Here is a 22,226-nt window from a genome sequence, read left to right on the forward strand (position 1 = left end):
GGTACTTAATGAAAGTTGATGAGAAAATGACCAAAGTTTAATTTAGGAAAAGGGTGGCTACTTTAAAGAGGCTAAAATATAAGAATTTTATTTGTTTAACATTTTGGTCACTGCATAATTCCCATACTTCCATTTGTGGTTTACATAGTAATTAAATTGAGACAAAAACAACCATGCAGTTAAATTGTACTTCTGGGGACCTGGGTAGCTCAGTGAGTATTGACGCTGACTATACTGGGTGTGCTGAGTGACTCCAGCCAGGTCTCCAAAGCAACCAAATTTGCCCGATTGCTAGGGAGGGTAGATTCACATGGGGTAACCTCCTTGTGGTCGCGATTAGTGGTTCTCGCTCTCAATGTGGCGCATAGTAAGTTGTGAGTGGATCGTGGAGAGTAGCATGAGCCTCCACATGTTGGAAGACTCCATGGTGTCATGCATAACGAGCCACGTGATAAGATGCGCGGATTGATGGTCTTAAAAGCGGAGACAACTGAGACTTGTCCTCCGCCACCCGGATTGAGGTGAGTAACCTCGCCACCACGAGGACCTACTAAGTAGTGGGAACTGTGCATTCCAAATTGGGGAGAAAAGGGGATAAAAAAATTTAAATAAAACTGTGCTTCTAAAGAGTGAATTTAAAAGTAAAAAGTAAATGTAATACTCCTTAATGCTGTCTGTCATTCGCCCTCTCAATGTCTAAGGAGGCTACAGCCCTGTTTGCATCTGAAAATCACATTTGCCATGAAGATAGTTAGCATTCATAAATCATAACTTGGTTGAGGCAACAGTTATGCTGTACTGACCTGCTGTGACTGGGCGTTGTCTGAACATAGTAATGACAGAAGGAAAAAGACTAATCATGTCCTGGGTCATCCATCTTACCTGGCAGCAGCTAACCAGTATAATAATCAGGATTATTATTTATAATTAGAGGAAGTAATAGATCACTCCTTGCCGGACGGGCAGCTCATTAATTCACCTGGGCCTGCTGGGATTGTTTCGATGGGTCCTGTTTTAAGCGCTTCATCTGTGTCACTGTTCACCGGAAGACAACTCACACTCGCTGGATTAGTTTGTGCGTGTGTCGTCTGTTCCAAAACCCCACAATAATCTTGCGGCATTCATGCAGAAAAGTGACATGCTCAAAGCCTGTCGTTAATGATTAAATATAGAGCTGATTACTTTGCTAGCTCCAACTTATGACGTTTGATTTCATGGGTAGTGCATCATAAGTTTGTACAACATCTTGGAATAAAGTATTATTTTCAGATCTGTTTGAGCTGAAAGTACCCCATTAGTCTCACAGTGGTGTTACACTGTAGGTAGTATGCTTGTGTTTCTATAATTATGAAGAAGAGAGAGATAAAATCTGGGTCATGAAACAAAACCATTTGCAAACTACTTCTCTAGAATCTTAAAGGAATAGTTCACCCAAAATTCTCATCATTTACTCACCTTCATGCCATCCCAGATGTGTACTGGTGAACTCAAATGAAGATTTTTAGAAGAATTTCTCAGCTCTTTTGGTCTATACAATGCAAGTGAATTGGTGCCAAAAAAATTTTGAAGCTCTAAAAATCACATAAATCAGCATAAAAGTAATCCATAAGACTCCAGTGGTTAAATCAATGTCTTCAGAAGCGATATCTGCTGCCATCCCAGATGTGTATGAAACAGATAAATATTTAAGTCCTTTTTTACTATACATTCTCCTCCCTGCTTAGTCAATTTCCACTTCAACTTTCACTTTCACATTCTTCTTGTGTTTTTGGTGATTCACATTCTTCATGCATATCGCCCCCTACTGGGCAGAGAGAAGAATTTCTAGCAAATAAAGAACTTAAATATTGATCTGTTTCTCACCCACACCTATCATATCACTTCTGAAGATATGGATTAAAACACTGGAGTCATATGGATTACTTTTATGATACCTTTATGTGCTTTTTGGAGCGTAAACATTTTGTCACCTGTTCACTTGCATTGTATGGACATACAGAGCTGAAATATTCTCCTAAATATCATTATGTGTGTTCTGCAGAAGAAAAAGTCATTCACATCTGGGATGACATGAGGGTGAGTAAATGATGAGAGAAATTTCATTTTTGGGTGAACTATCCTTGTAACTCACAATGCTTTCTCTGTTACTCAAATCTTTAGAATACATTGTCTGCAAGATCTCATCCATTGATGAGATTTTTTGTCAACCCTAAATGTGGAGGCAAACAGGGAGAGTGGTGAGAACTGATAAAGATGTGGTCACCTCTTAATGAGAAGATTACAACCCAGTTATTTACATATAACATTTGAGTCAGTCTGCATATTTTGCAGTCTTGAGTCATTCTGTATTATCAGTCACTACAGTTTGCTTGATACCAACCGCATACCATCTGCAGCATCAGTCAATTGAGCAATATACTGGATGCATTTGTGGTTGAGATAGAATGTTTTTGTATCAAATTTCCAGTTACAATTCCAAGTTCTACTATTTGGGACCAAAAATAAAAATCAAATCAGATTAACTTCAATTCTGTTGATTAAATTCTTGGCATCTTGTGGATCCAATCAGAGCTTTTTGGATCCTAAAGGACAATCTAACCAGATTGGATCCAATTTTGCGCATCATATGGATCCTATCAAAGCTTTTTTGATCCTAAAGAGAATCTAACCAGATAAGTTTAAATTTGAATTACATTTTTGACATTCTATGGATCCGATTAGAGTTTTTTGATCCTAAAGGAGGATGTAACCAGGTCAGTTTCAATTATAATTCTATTTTTGGCATCCTATGGATCAGAATATAAATTTTTGAATGGATAACCAGATCAGTTCCAATTTGAATTCCATTTTTGGCATCCTATGAATCCGATTATTCATTTTTTGGCATCCTATAGATCTCAGTAGAGCTTTTTGGATCTTAAAGGAGAATCTTGCCAGAGCAGTTGCAACTGAAATTCTAATTTTGTCTTTCTTTGGATCCATTTAGAGCTTTTTGTATCCAAAAGCAGGATCTAATTAGGTCAGTTTTAATTCAAATTCCATTTTGACATCTTAAGGATCCAGTCAGATCCTAGGTCACAGTGGAGCATTTGCCATGTTGATGAGCTGGTTTTGGTGGCCAATATGTTTTTATATAGCTTTTCCATTTTATTAGGTGACCAAATGACCAAATTCACAGTTTCTTTTGTGTGTATTCATCTAAACTCTTTTTTTTTCTTTTATATCTTATATTTCAAATCCAAGGGTTTCAGGAGTTGTAAAAGAAGTGACTAGATAAATTTGGAAGTTAATTTGTTCCTAACTTCTGCCATGTCCATTTGGCTAGGATCTTTCGAAAATTCCAATACCTCTTGAACCCACGTCAAGTGTACAACCTGGCCAAGAACGGCCCCATGCCTGGGTGAGTTACAGTCTACTTCAGGGAAATGTATTGTCACATTCTCAGCTTAGGGTGATAACAGGTAAATTAATATGCTGTCAAATTCTGTCAGCATTTACTCACCCTTGTGTCCATATGAGTGACTTTCTTTCGTGGAGCACAAAAGGAGAAATTCTGAAAAAAGTACTGGTTGCTGTTTTCTGTGCAATTACAAAAAATGGTGACTGGAGCTTTCAAGCTTCAAAAAGGATGCAAAAGCACTAAGTGGTCCATATAACTTGTGCACTATACTGTATTCCAAGTTTAATTTTAACCCATAGTCTACAATAACTTTATGTGAGGAACAGATAAACATTTAAGGGGTTTACTGATTTGTAAATGCATGGAAAAATTAACCAGTACATTCTTCAAATTGTCTTCTTTTGTGTTCCACAAAAGAAAGTCATGCATATTTGGAAAGACATGAGGTGAAAAAAATTATGGCAGAATTAAATTAGTTTTTTTGTTTATTTGTTTAACTATTCCTTTTAGACAAAAATGTTCAACCCAATGTTAACAGTATATTGTATATTCAGAAGCTGACTGGTAATAACACACTAATTCATGCAAGAGTCCCCTGCCTCTCTGTGTTAGCTGTATATGCAAACACTATTAAAGGGTTAGTTCCCCCATCACAAACACAGCAGAGAAAAGGCAGTGTGTGCATGTCTCCAGTGCTGACAGTCAGCTGGTAATAATAGATACATGTTAGTGTTAGTGTGTTTCCACTCTCATGGCCTTGTGTGATCACACATACCAACAGTGGTGTCAATCAAGCAAGCACCACCATGAGGCTCTGTGATGAGTGACTGAATTTGTGATTAGTATGCCAGATATGTAGTCACTTTTGAGTTAATTTCACAGCGGTCAGGGTTGTGACAATATTCAATGAAGCTATATTTTGAAAATTCATTTCTACAGAGCAATAAAGCAAAAATGTAATTGTGAGATGTTGCCATGGAAGTTATACAGAACTCTGTAGATTACATTATCTTTCAACCTTGTGCATTACTGTTGTGTCGAGATTAACATTAGAGGAACATTAAATCTTAATAGAAAATTGTCTTATTTTTTTTCCAATGTCAAAATCAGAACATTGCTTCCAACTACAGCTTGAGGTAGCAACACTGGCTGAACCAATTGCATAAGTTTGAGGTGGGAATTTTTTTTTCTTTTCAGAAAACGCATTCTTTTTTTGCAATACAGTTTGGTTATTCTAATGGTACAGAAATGACACACTTCACCTTTTAAAGATGATTTTCAAGACAAATGGACCTTTATTGATTTTATTGATCCCTGAGTGGAAATTTTAAATGTGACGGGCATAAAGGCAGGTTTTTGTCCTCCTGCACCTCTGATCAAATTTTTTTTTTTTTTCTGGGTTGCGATAATTTTATAAATACACCCCACTGAATGCCAAGACACACCATTTAGTGACCTTATCAGCCAATTTTCTTTTGAAATGATTATGACATCTTTTAAAGTCCTTCTGACTAGGCCAGTTATAGCCTATGTATTGATGTTTTCTGCTGTTGAAAAATAAAGATCTAGATTTTATGCATTCACGGTTGCATCTGTTGAAATAATGCATAACCTTGGCATAGTCAAGTGATGACAATGTCTTATTGCTTTTTCAAGGTGACTCAGTTATGGCTATGTGCTATCCTATCTGTCACAGCCTAGTGAAACACAATTTGAGCAAATTAGGTGTTTGTTTCTTCATTTTTAAACATCTACAGTTAAGTTTTTTATGTAATCAGTCGTCTTTTTTTGTTGTTTAATTTGATTTGCAGTGCTTGCGTGCCATACTATACATAGATGGATGGATGAATTGGTTTATGGATGGGTTTATTGATGGATGGATTGGTTTATGGATGGATGGAGGGATGGATGGATAGATAGGTGGATGTATAGATGGATGGATGGGTTTGTGGAAGGATGGATGGATGGATGGATAGGTAGAAAGGTGGATGGATGGATAGGTGGATATGTGGATGGATGGATAGATGGATGGATGATGGATAAGTGGATGGATGGATGGGTTTATGTCTGGATGGATGGATTGACGGATGGGTTTGTGGATGGATGGATGGATGGATAGGTAGAAAGCTGGATGGATGGAGGGATGGATGGATGTATGTATGTATGGATAGTTGAATGGATGTATGTATGGATGGATGGGTTTGTGGATGGATGGATGTATGGATGGATGGATGGATGGATGGGTTTGTGGATGGATGGATGGATGGATGGATGGATGGATGGATAGGTGGAAAGGTGGATGGATGGATGGGTTTGTGGATGGATGGATGGATGATGGATAGATTGATGGACGGATGGATGGATGGGTTTATGGATGGATAGATGGATAGGTGGAAAGGTGGATGGATGGATGGGTTTATGGCTGAATAAATGATTGATAGATTGGTGGGTACGTGAGTCGATGGATGGATGGATGGATGAATGACTAACACATGGGATATTATTGATTCCAATCACACTCTTCATTTCAAATTACATTTCTTTCGGGATGTTCCAGACTTCAGAGTCTCGGCCTGTGTTGGAGATGGTAGCGTTGGCTAAATCCTGGACGTTATTGGTGTTTTCAGATTCTTTGAATATTGAAACACAAAATACTCAAATGTTTAGCACTGGTCATTTGGTAAAGAATACAGAGAGCCATTAGTTGAGTAAATTAAAATTTCTGTCTTGTAAGACGCCCACTCAGTGTTTGTTTGTTTGCTTTGGCCTCACAATGTATGAGTGATCTCTTAAGCCCCGTTCACACCGTGGGCGGCATGTCGCTAGACTTTGCGATCTGTGTCACTGGTGGGTGTTCCTACTGCTGCTGCCGCTCTAACGTTATTGGTGGACTGCACAACTGCCATAGTAGTGTTTGAAATGCTGTTTACAGATCATACTGCCGAAAAAACTGAGATATCATACTCATTTTACAAGGAATCAGTTCTTTTGCCTCTAAAAATGCACATTCTGCATGGTAGAGCGTTTTATATAACCTGCAGCAGTGCTTAATGCATCATATCATTTAAAAAGATGAACTCACTCAGAATACCGACACGGTTTCTACACATTATTTTATTAGGTCATAACTATGTATATGGTTATAGACAAATGATATAGAACAGTGAAATCGCTCACAGAAACTTTTTTTTTTTCCTCCGTCTTGCCTGCACTCGAGTCGACTCCAGTATCTCACACTCCCCCTGCCTGGAGACAGATGACGTAAGCTCCTCTGTCTTCACTCTCATTGGTAGTCGCTCGCAAATGTCGCTCGTCATTTGCATAAAATTAAAATTTTCTCAACTTGTCTTGTCACTCCCCATGACGATCAAATGGTTGAGACAGCTCGTGTCACCGGACGTCACTGTGCTCTCATTGAAAATGAATGGGATGGTGTCGCTGTCTCGCGCGATGTCGCTGGCGGTGTGAACGGGGCTTTAGGTCATTTAAAAGCTGGAGTCATGTGGATCTAGGCTTCCATATTGTTGCCTTGTTGTAAATTTAAATCCAGGAAGTTTTTTTATTATAGGCTTAATAAAAACAGCAAGCCAAAGTAAACTTTATAACTTAAAGACATCTTGAGAAAAAAAAAAAAATCTGTAAGAAATGCATTTTCCCATGCATTTTTTTTCTTTTCATTTTTATACAGAAGTGATTTTGTTATATCTGGTGAAATAGTCAAATATTTATTTTTTTGCAGAACTAAAGCTATTACATTCGTACCTGTATTTCAGGGGCAGCAAATAGGATGATTATCTTTCTTCAAGAAATGGCATATTACTTATATCATCTGGAGAAAAAACTCTGCATGTGATTTTTTTAGATGACTGTGTCCTCATTTAGTCCTTTTTTGTCAAAAATTGCCTCCATTTTTTTCAATCAAAACAAAATGCGAGTAATAGACCGGAAAATGTTGAGAATGATAAGGCCATAGATAAGACAGGAGAATAGATTTTTATGTTTGGATGCTTCCAGAGTGGATACAAATTTGTGAGCTTTGTGTTTTGGTCATTGCCATTTATTTAGTTCTACATATGCATACAGATATACATACACAGTGGGGTCCAAAACCCTTAGACCATCAGTGAAAATGCTTCTATTTTGTATTTCATAATTATATAATAATAATTAAAAAAATAAATAAATGCAGGTGTAAATGAAAAAACAAAAGCAAATCTTGGTAGCACAATGAGTTGAATTTGTTAACATTAATAAATGCCTTAGGTATTATTAAATCATAATGATCAATATTTTTTCCCCAGCATTTATTAATATTTGTTGATTTTAGGAAAATAAAATTAATAACTGTCCACGCTAGTAAAATGCATTAACTAATGCATTTAACATATAGAACTGTTCATTTTAAAAATACATTAGTATTTGTTCAATTTAACAGTAACCAAGATTTATAAGTGCTCTAAATGTGTTGTTCATTGTTAGTTCATGTTAACTAATGTATTTAACTAATATTTATGAATACAACCTTACTGCAAAGTTTGAGATTACCAAAATCTCATTTTCAATGTGACTTTTGGACCTTGATGTACATACACATACTGTATAGGGAGAAATAAGGTACATTTATAGGGATTTGACTGTACTATATATTTATGTAGGGTGAATTAAAGTAAATTATGCCACTTTTTGGCAGTGAGATGGAAAAAGTGTCCCAATTTGAACAGGATCCTCCTGTGTATACTTCCTTATGGTACAGGAAATGACCTCGCCAGGTTCCTGCGTTGGTGGAGGTAATTTAAGTGATTTTGATTTTTCTTTCATTTGATGGTGCCATGTAAGTGAGGCTTTTGGAAATCATGTGGAGTCATGTTACTGTACCAGTATAACTATTATTTTTTAATGCCGTTGTGTTTGCATATCATATTCTCATTTATGACTACTTTAAACAAAATATTTCTGTCATAGCAGTGCATGGAGTATAAATAGCAGCAGCCCTTTGGAGCCAAACCTAGGTACACCATATCAGTGTAGTTTGAGGATCTGTAGTGTGACCTTTGGATTTTAGGCTACGAGGGAGGAAATCTTTTGAAGATCCTGAAGGATATTGAGAACAGTTCTGAAGTGATGTTGGACAGGTAGAAGATTGACATCACTCTACTAGACAAAGAAGGGGGAGGAGATCCAGCCCCATACAGCATCGTAAACAATTACTTCTCTACTGGCATGGTGAGTCGCAGTATTTAGATTTGCATTGCTTGTGTTGTGGCACTATAAATCCTTCTAATTTTAAAATACTGTATATGAGTAAAAATAAAAACTTGTGGTTTCATTGAATGAACACATCCTGTTTAAAGGGATAGATTACCCAAAAATTAAAATTCTCTCATCATTTACTCACCCTCCTGCCATCCCAGATGTGTATGACTTTATTTCTTCAGCGGAACACAAACAAAGATCTCTTTAAGAATATCTAAGTTGGTCCATTCAATGCAAGTGAATGATTAAGATACCTTTGAAGCTCCAAAAAGCACATAAAGGAAGCATAAAATGTATCCATAAGACTCATATGTCTTCAGAAGCGATATAAGTGTGGGTGAGAAACAGATCAGTAAGCCCTTTTTACTATAAATGTCTACTTTCACCAGCCCTCCTTTGCACTCTTATCTCCTAACAGTCCTTCTTTTTTTTTTTTTTTTTTTTTTTTTTTTTGGGTGACTCATATTTTTTGCATATCGCCACCTACTGGGCAGGGTGGAGAATTTATAGTAAAAAAGGATTTAAATATTGATCCTTTTCTCATCCACATGTAACATTTATATGAGTGGCCCCAAAAAGTGTTTGGATACTCAAGTCACACTTAAAAATGTATGAATGTCATTACATGAGATTAGAAAATATCAAACCAAGTGGCATTTGCAAACAACTGATGTCGCCTTTTACCTTTCACCAACATATATATATATATATATATATATATATATATATATATATATATATATATATATATATATTATATATTTACATTTTACAAAAAATAAGTAAAAATTATATAAGTTAAATATATAAATATATATGTGTGTGTGTGTGTGATTATTTACTTATTTTTTTGTGAAATGTTGAAAAATATGTCATGCTATCTTCCTTAAAATATATTTTTGAAAGTTATCTAATGCAATGGCATCCATATATTGTTAAGTCTGGCTTGTGTCAAAGTACTTTTTAGGTCATATACAGAGGTGATGATCCACACACAGATGATACACTTGTATTAATTTGTTACATGTTACATGTTTCCCCATAACATGTAATAAAGTGATAGAAATTTATCATCTGCATGCAGATCATCAGGATATGACGTATGCCTATTAGATCTACGCACCTATTGAACTAAAAGAAGAGAAAAATATATGAGAGAGCACTGTGGAAAAATAACTTTTTAGAGCCACTGTACAAGAAAATTAGACTATGTATTTAATCAAAATCAAAATATATACTACAGACCCACAACAAACAGACATAGACTAACAAATACATGTCTGGCCAGTGCACTAGTCTAGTCCATAACCAAAATTCAGTATGTGATGTCTGTGAGTGGAGTTTATGAATGAAGAAGTATATAAGGCCCCTAAGTAATAAGACTAAACGAGCTAATCAAGAGGGCTGAGTGCTTTTTGAAATGCCAAGAGCATTCTATTACATTAACAAAGTCATTGCTCATCACTGCGGTGAGGAGCAAAGCTTGCCAATTGACAATGAAAAATGCTGCAGATGTTACAGGGCTCTCGTCTTACCGCACGGCGATCAGGCACGTCGTGTGTTGATGCATCTTGGGCCGTCTGAAATCTAATGATGCTTATTACAGCGACTGCATGTCACCCATTATCCAGAAATGTCAAGGGAAATATGGTAATTGACATTTACGGGTTTGACGGCTCTGTTTTATTTTAGATATGTACACGTCTTTAGGAAAAAGGAATAAGACATTGTAATGAGGGAGACATGCTTGCACAAATGTTAGTCAATGTCTTGTTAATAAGGGAATTTTGGGATATACGTTTTGATTTATGAAACTTTCAGTCCAGTGATCACATTTACATAATGCAAGGGAGCGAGAGATACATGATAATAAAGGTTTTTGTTTTTTCAAAAGGTTTTCATGTTTTTATCATAAAGGTTTAGTTTAAGTAAGTTAAATTGAATGAAAATTTGTAAATACAAATTTAAAGTGACAGTTGACCTAAATATGAAAATTCTGTCATCATTTACTCAACCTCATGTTGTTTCAAGACTCTATGACTTTCTGTCTTCTGTGAAGCACAAGAGGAGATGTTAGGCAAAAAGTTCGGGACTGACAGGCCTCAGTCACCTTTCACTTTCATTGCATGAAAAAAAGATTAGCATCAACATTCCTGTAATTAAATCTTATAACTATGAGCACTAATAATTTATCTTGTGATACACGGAAAGAAAAACTCATGTTTTTGGAATGACATGAGAATAAATGATGGCAGAATTTTCATTTTTGGGTAAACTAAACTTTAAATGTTTATATACAGTAATGTTCACATCAAGACAATACTGTATGCTCGAAATTGAGAAAAATTCAGATAATATATACAGTATATGTTAGTGTGGGTATACTGTTGAATGCAATAGTATTCATACCCCTTTTGTCTCATAAGATTACACACTCCTTTCAGAATTTATACAGATACTAGAGATAAAAATATCATATTTATTAACATATTTAATACTTCACTTCAGAAGCAACATAACAGATATTTATGTACATATAGTATTTTCCCCAAGACAAAATAAAAACAATTTACACAAAGAATTCTGTTAAAAAGTTTACATACCCTTGGTTCTTAATACAGTAGAGTGTGTTGCTTTCTTCTGCATCAGTGGACATTTGTAATAGTTGTATTTGAGTCCCTCAGTTGTCCTCAAGTGTCAAAAGCTGCCACTGTCAGGAAAGACTAAAATGTGCGGAAGATGCTGGGAAAGCAAAGAACTTACAGTTCTTTGCATTACCTGTAGGATTTTTGTTGGAAGTTTTGGCAGCTTCACTGCTCAGGGCAAAGCAGGGATTCATGGACAGCTATAACAAAAGATACAAAGAGTCATTGAGCATTGAGGAAGCAACACACCATATTAAGAACCAAGGGGATTTACACCTTTGAACATGATAATTTGTGTAAATTCAGTTATTTTGTCTTTTTAATATATGTAAATATCTGTTATGTCAGATAGCTTGATCAGGGCAGTACTAAATAAAAACACAAAATGCATTTTGTATGATCCCTCTTGTTTTCAGGGAAATGATAAACGTCTTGCAGATTCTTCTAGGGGGGTGCAAACTTATGCACTCTAGTGTGTGTGTGTGTGTGTGTGTGTGTGTGTGTGTGTGTGTGTGTGTGTGTGTACTGTATAGCACATATACTGTAGTACATAGTACTAGAGTATAAGACAGAACAATAATCAAGTTCAATTCAGATCCAGTCAGATCTAGTAATAACAAGGCCTATTTCTATTCAGTACTGTGTTAATGAAATTTAATTTCCAGTGTGTTGACAAATTTAGTTATTTGTTTGGATTATGGAGAAGTGCAAATCTCGGTGGAACCAAGTGTTATTTTTCATATCACATTTTACATCAAAACACAAATTCCTTTTAATAACAACTGTAAACCAATAGAGATTACAGAGCAAGTCATGCTCATAATTACTTTGTAAATTATGCAAATGAAAAACAATGTCTTCCGTAATGATGTATACAAAATGTTGCACTAAGGAACTTAGCAGCTAACAAATGCAGCTGTTTTTAAACAAGATGGTTTTCAAAACATTTTAAAGAAGGGAGGTAATTTAAGTCTTTTGCATCACATAGAAGTTATAAGAGTTTAATTTAATTACAGTGATACCTAACTTTTTAATTAGCGTAAATCTAAATTAACATAAACTTTAACGCAAAATGATATGTATCTTGTTCGCTTCAACTGCACTCTTGCTTTTGTGATAATGCTTAATAACAACATCGATCAAAGTAACATCACATTTAAAGCAATTGCTATTAGGAACGTTTGTTGAAGAGCCACATCAAAAAAACCTTTCAAATCAAAGCTGTTCCATATTAAGCCCTGTCTCGTTGACCGATTGCCTTGTCAACTCATATTTTGGGTAATTAAGTACCATTTAAGTACCAAAGTTGAAATATCCCTTTCTGTTAGACAGAGGGTGTTATCATTTCAGTCAAATCCAGAAGCTAGAGACAGTCCCTAATCACACAGGATCGCCTAAGATCATGTAGTCTGACTTCTAATGACCCTGTGCTCATGTCAAAGTCATTACTCTCCCGGTGAAGGCACATCATCTGCTGGACAAGCCATAATTGGACTAAATGTTGAACTATGGGAGAACATTACACATGTCCCTTTATTAATTGGGGATGGGAGTTTTGCAGTGGTAATTATTGGGGAGGGGTGGACGATGGCAGATTAAATATATCGAGTGACGGACTGGTGTAACTTTGACTTCAGAGTCAATGAAAGGAAATCATGGCCCTCGTCTCTCGATATGGTCTCCATGAAAGCGGCCTTCATTTTAGCGCTGGCATCAAACCAGAGCCAGGCCGAGGGGAGACCATACCTTTGCTCTCGTGTTTTTATTTATTGTGCAGTTTGTAAGAAAAGAGAAATACAATCTTTTAGATACACCTGTCATTTAGCCTTTCTTCTTGTTTAGCGTTGAAGAAAACCTTGTGGGACCCGGTGCCTCCCTTTGGTCTTCATCTAACAGCAGCTTTAAAAGATGTCAACAGTGAAGGAATTGATTTTTTTGGCTTGCTCCAAAATAGCCGTGAGCTAGCAGGGGGTGTCTTCTGTGTGGAGGTGGTTTCTTTGGAGGGGCTCAATTCAGAAAGGCTTGGGGGAAAGATAGGGAGGCCCTCTTGGAGGAAGACAAAACAGAAAAAAGTTTCTGCAAGTTTTGTCTTTTCTCTTTCTGGAGCACACCCAAGTTCACTTACACTTTTTTTCATTTTCAGAAATAGTTTTGTTTTTTGTACTTTTTTTTTTTTCTGAACGTATGATCTTCAGAATAGTCGACTCTTTTTTAGATAAACCTTTCTAAATGCTTTTTTTGACCAAATTCTGTTTTTTTTTTTTTTTTTTTTTTTCATCCTGTAAGCTAAACATACAGTGGTTTCTTCAGTTAGCCACAGACCTAGAAATGTATGAGCCAAGTAGATTTTGAATGTAGAACCGCCAGCATCCTGTCAGTGGCAAATTCTCAGGGCCAGCAAAGCCTTCTCTGCTGGCCTAACATGCCAAATAAATAAATATTTTTCATCCTTTCATTCTCAATCACCTTTTTGCCTATGTATTTTTAATCGCTTTCCACTCTTAATTAATCTACAACCAAATAGAGAAAAATGAAAAGTTTATCTAGTCAGAATTTATTCCTTGATGTTTACAAGTGTGACAACTGTTTCACAAATCACATGCCTGAAGCAATGCGTGAGTATGAGCTCCACCCCCTCAGGCTTTCAGAATTTCCACAGAATCCCTCAACAGTGCAAATTAATGCGCATCTAAAGTCAGATTGTCAGATTCATCAGCCAATCAGATTGATTTATTTGTTCTTGGTGGGTGTGATCTTTAGGATATGTCCCAGTCCAGGCCTTCTAGCTGGCCTTGAGTGATGCAATCACGCTTTAAGTGATGTACGTAATTTGAAAACGAAGAGCGTGAGATCAAGCTGCCGCTATCGCCGTTGTGAAAGAGACCCTTATGGATTTAAAAACACGAGATGTTCTGCATTACTGTGTGATTGCTTAATTTATTAAACAGGAAAGGAGGACTGATTTTCACTTCAAGTAAATTGGTTAGTGCTTTTTGCATTGTTATAGCAACATCAGGAGTTTTCTAAGTGTAAATTATGTTGCTTGAGCATTCAGTGTCGGATCAAGTTTTGAAAAGTAGTGCTTCGTTCCATTCAACTCGGAAAGTCAGATTTTACAACTTCCTACTAGGAAAAGTGCAATGGAATGCATCTTTAAGTCAGAATTACAACTTGTAGGCTCGTGCAGAAATTCTCAACCCTGATTTCGCTGAGATGCAGGGGCATGATGTCACACAAACATGTCGACACTCAGGGAGATATACAAAGTAAGTGATAAACATTCACTTTATTAAGTAATATCGATAAATGAGTTTGTTTCCACATTACATGATATTAAAGCTTTATTTATACAAATGCTTGCAGAAACAGGTGTATAAAACATTATAATCTCTTTTGATAATCGTACACCTGAAGCACAAATACTAGCGCTGCAGCACTGTTTATCAGTTGGGTTGCTAGGAGACATCTCTAATGAAAGTCAAACCCCTGCTAAGCTAACGGGAGCATTGCAGTTCCGAATATCAGGGAATGGAATTCATTTATGGTCGGAGATATCAAATAGGAATATCCCTCATCCAACTTGAATGGAACGCAGCATAACCGTGTACACTGACGAAATGAAATTTATTGCAAGCAACATTTAAATCGCAAACATTATTAGATAGATTTTTCCAGGTATTATAGACCTCCTTGGTAGATTCATATGAAAAATTATGATTTTTTAATGTCTGTTCGGGAGATGTTCATTTCACAAAACATTCATGCTGCAGTTAAAATTAGGCTTGCTTGAGCATAAAGTGTCATTTCAAGTTCTGGCTTTCGTGCATGGACGTGTTTTAAAATGTCAGTTGTTATTACTAGTTAGCTGCAACATAATGTATGATGCCCAAAGGCATAGGATGTCTTTTTCATTGTGAAACTGTGTTTAATGGCTTGAATCACACTGAAGACCTAGACTTTAAATTCACGGCCTGCCACTGCATCCTGTTTACTTCTGCAACTCTGATTACGTGAGATGTGTTTGATTAATTAGCCTGCGTAGAGGAGCCGAATCATGTGTTCAGTCCACTTGTCAATACTCGTTGGCTAGAGCCCCAGCAAAGAATCGCAAATACCTTATCTGTTAAAACGCATACATATGCATGGATCCCAAGTTGTTTCCAGTAGTGTGGAAGGGCGATCAGGCCTGTAATTGGAGCTTGGTTTGGGGGGGAGGAATTTGAGCATTTGTCTGAGTTTTGTCTGGTTTTAAAATACATTCATCTGGTTTTAAAATACACATGTCTCTGTCTGAGACGCCTCTGACGTGGAGCTTTTGTTTATAGCTAATGGTCCATGATAAAACCATTGTGAAACGATTAAATAAAATCCTCAGTCTGTTGTCTTTTCATGTTCACACAGCTGTTTTGATCATTTCAGGATTTTAAGGCCCAGATGCACAGCTAATGATGAGAGTATTTGACACACGAGTGTAATTTGTCAAAAGCTCTTAACGAACCATTGTCAAAAGCTCATGCAGATCCAGTGCATGGAATAGGGGGAACCGGTGTGAGTTGTAACACCACCAGTTTAGAAATTAGCTACAGGGGTGAAAATCGCTATCAAACATTCATAAAAAATTATGGATTTATAGAGCAAACAATGTTGAGGTAAGAGAGTAAAATTTTATGTTAATGAATGTTATATGATAGAAATGAATCAGCAGATATGAATCAGCAGGTTCTCTCGTTTAAAAAATATAACTATCATGGCTAACCAGACAGGAAGGGCTGTAACACTACTTTCCAAAGAGCATTTCTTGGGCCCATGAAGACTGCACAAAATGGGATAGTGTATAGGCCGACATTTGCCATAATTGTAAGAGTGACTAATACATTTGCATTGTCTGTTATGTTTAAAATTGTTAGCCTATGTTTTGTTTATTTATTCTGTGACTGAGATCATTTTGTTTGCTGTTTTGAATTAACGGAAAATTCCTGGTTCATTTACCTCCAAATGTACAACATTAAGCAAAATGTTGATTACCACAAACACAGTTTTTGGAGGCACTTACAATGGTAGTGAATGGGGCCAAAGTAACACAGATTTTTTTCTTTTTTTACTGAAGGTCAATGGGGGTGGGCATAACAATATTTTTGAACAAGTAAATTTGATTACCAAATAAATCAGTGCACAAAATCTTAAACCTTTATGTTTTCTTTTAGTGTTACAACCCACTCTAGTAATGCAGTAGTTTATTATAACTTCACTCTTTTTATCTGACCCTAATTTACACAGTTTAGGGAGAAGTAGTTGATTTCAAACTACTACAATATGTAGCACATGAATATAGGAATATTATATCCAAGTATTAGGTAAATAGCCCCCCCCCCCCCCCAAAAAAAGAAAGAAAAACACAGAATGGGTTACAGCAGTACTCGATCTCCCTCACAAGGATGGAATTTCAGTAAACATGGAGAACATCTGAATTATTTTTTCTTTTTTTGTTGGATGCCTCCACTGCCCATCGATTCTGCATTATGAGAGAGAAACATCCAGAAAGGTTTAACAGCAGGTACTTCTCTCTCACTGTGTGTATTAACACCAAACACTTCAGCAACACTGCATCTTAACTCCCACTGTTTCTGCTGTCATCTCAATCTGTGAGCTCTCCAGCGTGTCTGTTGGGTTTACAGTGAGTTAATGCCCCACTACCACTCCTTCTCCCCTCAGGTGTGTCTCGAAGACTTCTGCCATGCTTTTATTCCCTAAAATTATTGATGGATCCCAAAATCTGATCCTGAACTACATACAGAAATCTTCTTAGAAGTCTGAAGAAAACTACTTAAGTGCACTGTGAAGAGTTGTGTTTTATCAAGGCTGCAACCACCTATTCAGGATTGAGGTGACTAAATGCACCTGTTTGCATTTTTTTTTTTTTTTTTTTTTTAAGATTCTCTTTAGAACATTTTCAAGGGCTAGTCCACTTTTATAAATGGCAAATTGCCTTTAGCTGATGTGACAGCTGTGAACTTGTTATTGCTAATCAGAAGCTGGTGGTATTAGGGGAAGGAAACGTTCTCATTCTAGCAAGCATTTTACTGGACAAAATTGTTTGCACGCCCCTTAGTGCAAGATGAGTCATCAATAATTTTGGTCCATTTTCCAGAAGAGAGTACATTTTAAAAGCAAATTACTTTTGTCAACTTTTAGGAGTACACTAGAATATAGATGGCCTTAAAAATAGCAGACATGAATTAAAAGCCTCCTATTTTGATTTTATGGAGTCTTTAACATTCATTGCAATAGTTGGACAATTAGCCCTTTAAAAACTCATATCAGTCAACCACTAGTATGAATATTGATGGTGGCATGCCCTCAATGTCTGTGGTGGTTGTGGCTCAGATTTGTTTATATAATTATATTTTTTATATATTTTTATATATACATATTTTTGAATTATTTGTATTGCATTACACGAACTGTATGCATGTATAAAAATCATTTTTACGTCATTAAATACCTTTATGAAATGTATGGATGTGCAACAGATGTAGGTGCTCCTTTGTGCTGGTAGAGCATTTTATTCTTCACTGAAGGGATCTGACTGATGTGGAACATCTGTGATTAGCCCACAATGTGTGCACCTTCTAATGATGAGCAAATTTGATATCTATGCTCCCATTAATATTTAATGTCCCAATAATTCAGTATGAACACAGGCAAGTAATTGGTTGGGTAATTGAATTTGCTTGGGTAGTTTGACATAATTTTTCCATCACCGTGATGACACAAGACCTTCAGGAGAGTCTTTTAATAATCAAATGATAATTATACTTTGTTCGTGTGATACTATATTTCAAACCTCTTGAGCAGATAACATTTTAATTTCCAGAATTAAGAAGCCGTCAGGAGATACAAAGAGGAGATGGCATAAATGCTTTTGTTATGGGAATGTGTTGATATTTATTCATATCTGTGTGAGACATACAAAGAAGATATTCATATCACACAAAAGCATGTGTACAGGAAGTGCAGAAACTGTTTTATTCTACTATGGCTTTTGAATAATGATTAAGATATTTTAAGAAAATTATACCATCTGTTATTTGAATTTGATAAATAATTCACATGAGAGAATGGGTTTAGGATCTCTCTATTACATAGTATCTTTTCTCTCTTAATAATGCATGACCATAGTTAGGAAGGTATTGCAGATTTTTTTGTTGGATTTATCTAGGTCTTCTATCTTTTACAAATATATTGCTGTTTAATATATCATCATATTACGGAAGCAAAAGGCAATGCATATCTTGCATACAGTTAATAGCAATGGAATCAGTTTTTATTATTATTATTAATTTTTTTTTATTGATTTCGACACTATACCCTCTACAATAGCCAACCCAGTTTCAAATCTAGTAACATTTGTTCAAGGTTTTTGACTTGGTGTCATGTATTACTTAATGTAAATGTTTATAGACCATTAGCCTTATTAGCAAGGTGTGCTAGCTTGCAAGCTGATGCCTCTTGTACATTTATTTTAGGCCTAAAAATATAAGAATATACTTTTATGTGTCCCTTTAGAAGTATTTTTTTTGTATTTCTTGTACTTGAACTCGTGGTGCAAAACATGGGTACACACTGTTGACATTTATTTAGCTTAAAGGTGATTTATGACATTTTGTCAATGTTAAAATATTTTCTCTTATCCCAGCCTAATATGCAGAGACACACTGTAAGTAAACCATTTGGAGATTGATTTCCTAGAAAAGAAATTTCCCAGAGCCGTGGCTCTGTGGCACTATTAGAACATCGCTCTGTTTGTTCGAGCATCCCAGCTTGAATTAGCGACATTGGCTCAAACAATGGCATGCATTTAAACTGATATTTAAATTTTCAATTTAATATAATTGTATTTAATTCTATTCAATTTATTTTTTCTACTTGTATACAATTAAATTCTATTGATATTTCAATTGATAAAATGTTACTTAATTGTATTTAATTCTTTTCTACTTATTTTAACCTGTTCTATTCAATTCAATGTAATTCTGTTTAATTCTATTCAATTATGTGTAATTCTATTTAAATTCATTTAAATTGTTATTTATATTTTGATTTATGAATGTCAGTTTAAATTTCATTCTGTTTTCATTCATTTCAATTCTATTTAATTTCAGTGTATACATTTAAATTTAATTCAATTAAATTCTATTTTATATAATTACATTATTTTTTATTTAATTTAATTATAGTTAATTCTATCCAGATACTGTTGGGTAGACGGGTGTCCAGAAAACCTGATTGGTGTTGCTAGAGGTACAGAATTTAAACAGTTCACCTCAAAGACCAAATTTACTCCAAATTTTAACAATGCATTTTCTTCAACGGATAAAAATAAAACAAATAAAATAAAATACTGTATGTCATTATTTTTGCCATTTCTTTTGGTGACGCTTGTTTTGCAGACATTACATACTGCAACTTTAAGTCTCAATTTTGACAGTCTCTTTCTTAACTTTAAAGTCATTTTTATTGCTTTTTGTTTACTAAGTGAAACATTTTTTAATTTCGCACTTTGTCTTTGTATTTGTCATTGCGATGACCTTAGCAAAGCCACAAATATTTGATCAGCTTAATGAGCAACCCAACAATGGTCAATTGGTTTTTAATTATAACGCGGCATTGTCTTGTTCATAACAAATGAGAGTCTTGAGTTAACTCAGCTCCCTGGTTTTATTTGCACCTCGGGTGATTACCAGGAGGAAGGTGAGAAGATTTGACACTTTGCAGATTCATTTACTGCTGGAGTAAGACCAGAGGGTGATAATGAGGTCGAGGATTAAAAGCAGACAATCAGTGTGACAGCATCACGCGGACTCATTAAAGTACACTCTTTCGTCAATGATCAGTCATGCAACTCCGAGCTAATCTTTAGCTTCAAGATGAAGTGTAAAAGAAGAAAAGAAAGTCTCTCAGTTGTCTTTGGTTATGTGAACCTTAGTAGCATGAGTTTTCCTATTAATGTATTGGTTTTTTTTTTTTTTTTTTTTACCATAGAAACAATAATGGTGCTCTAATGACACCTATGGTTACCATGGTAAATTTATTTATAGGGGAGGTTTATGTACTCCGTCTTTACATATGAATAAAATAAAAATCCGGTCATTATTTAATCACCATCATGTTGATCCAAACCCATATGCATGTATTTTTCCATGGAACACTAAAGAATCTTTATGTTACTCTTTAATTTCGGTGTTGACACTGCATTTTTCAATCTGAATGTGGATGTGGATGAGATTTCAGTGCTTCGTCAGAGTTGAAGATTATCAGTAAACGATGACTTAAAGAGATTATGTCATTTAATTTGCTCACCCTTATGTCATTCCAAATGCGAAGGACTTTCTGTTTCCATGATGGAACATTCTACCGTGGATCTCCTTTTGTGTTCCACGGGAAAAAGAAAGTCACACAGGTTTGGAACAAAGTGAGGCTAAGTAAATTATGTCAATTTAAATTTTTGGTTGAACTGTCCCGTTAAATTTCATTCTATTCTTCAAAGATGTTGTACAGCTTCAGGAGACTAAATACTGTACAGTGCACGAGTTGTAAGGACTATTGTTTTTTACTGCATTGTTACTAGTTATTTTGGAGTCGTTTTTTCTTCTATAGAGTTATGTTTAGTTTTTTACAAAAGAGCTTCATAAAGATTCTTCAAATTATTTCTTTTTGTGTTTCACAGAAAAAAAATAACAGCATAGTGTATGTTTTTGGAAGGACATAAGAGTGACAGAATTTTTAATGACAAAATGTTCCCCCAAGACTTTATAAAAATTTTGTTCAAAACTTTTGCACCTATTTATCCAGATGTTAATTATTGCAGGTTTGGCATTTCAACATTCACGCCAAGTGTGAAATAAATTAAAGTGTCATTAATGTGTCATTTATATTAGCCGTATGATACTGACCAAGAAGCGGCACTCAAACTCTACTGCCGTCTTTGAAACTGCTTACCACTGACCAGAGACTCACCTTAAGGGTGACATGCTCAGCCTGAGGCTCTCTTCTTTAATTATTCTCTGTTTAACCTTTTCTCAAGTCGGAGGGAGGCTGAACCATAGAGGGCCGTTTAGCGTAATGAGGGTCCTCATCAAAAAAGCTATTGCATGAGCAAAGACTGTTTGACCCACTGTGCGCGCGCACACACACACACACACACACATAAGCCATCCCACCAGAGCCCTGGGCACCACTGCTATGCACACTGCTCCTCATCTCAAATGAAATGGTTGGTCTGACTGGGGTGTCATCTATAATTAATGGCCACTTCAGAGTGTAATTTATTGAGATCTCACCTGTGGCCCTGTCCCCATCCCTGCTGGACTTTCAAACCCCTCCCAGCTCCACCCACACACCTCCTCATGTTCACACCCAACATAAGGCAGAAACAGCAGATTAAATCCACCTGACGTTTAGCACTTCACACACTGAAACACTACAAATCACACTAAGGGAAAAGGTTTTTTTTAATTTTTTATACTAGAATGTAACTACCTATCAGGACTTTGAGTGGACCAAATGTAATTTAAGGATCAACCACTGAAAAAATGCATATCTCATCTAATAAAAAATACTTAACAGCTTAAACTATCCTAACCTATTTGATGACCTTTGCTGGTTTCCCAGCCTGGTCAGGTTGGTCTGTTTTGCTGGTTTTAGAGGGTTTCTGGGCACTAAACCAGGTAAACACCTGCTTGGCCAGGCTGGGAGAACAGCTTGGTCTTTCTTTCTTTATTTCTTACTTTCTTTCTTTCTTTCTGTCTTTGCTTGCTTGCTCGCATTCTTGCTTGCTTGCTTGCTTCGTTCGTTCTTTCTTTCTTTGCCTTTCTTTTTTGCATGGCTTCATTCTTATAAGGATAGCTCACCAAAATCTCTTTAGACAC

General features: G+C 35.9%; 1 pseudogene; it reads left to right on the forward strand.

Moving 5' to 3' along the window:
* Positions 1 to 22,226, forward strand: part of LOC127429638 (diacylglycerol kinase beta-like) — a 71,689-nt pseudogene that overhangs the window by 4,542 nt on the left and 44,921 nt on the right.

Source organism: Myxocyprinus asiaticus, chromosome 39, assembly GCF_019703515.2.
Source record: "Myxocyprinus asiaticus isolate MX2 ecotype Aquarium Trade chromosome 39, UBuf_Myxa_2, whole genome shotgun sequence".
In the NCBI taxonomy this organism is placed as follows: Eukaryota; Metazoa; Chordata; class Actinopteri; order Cypriniformes; family Catostomidae; genus Myxocyprinus; species Myxocyprinus asiaticus.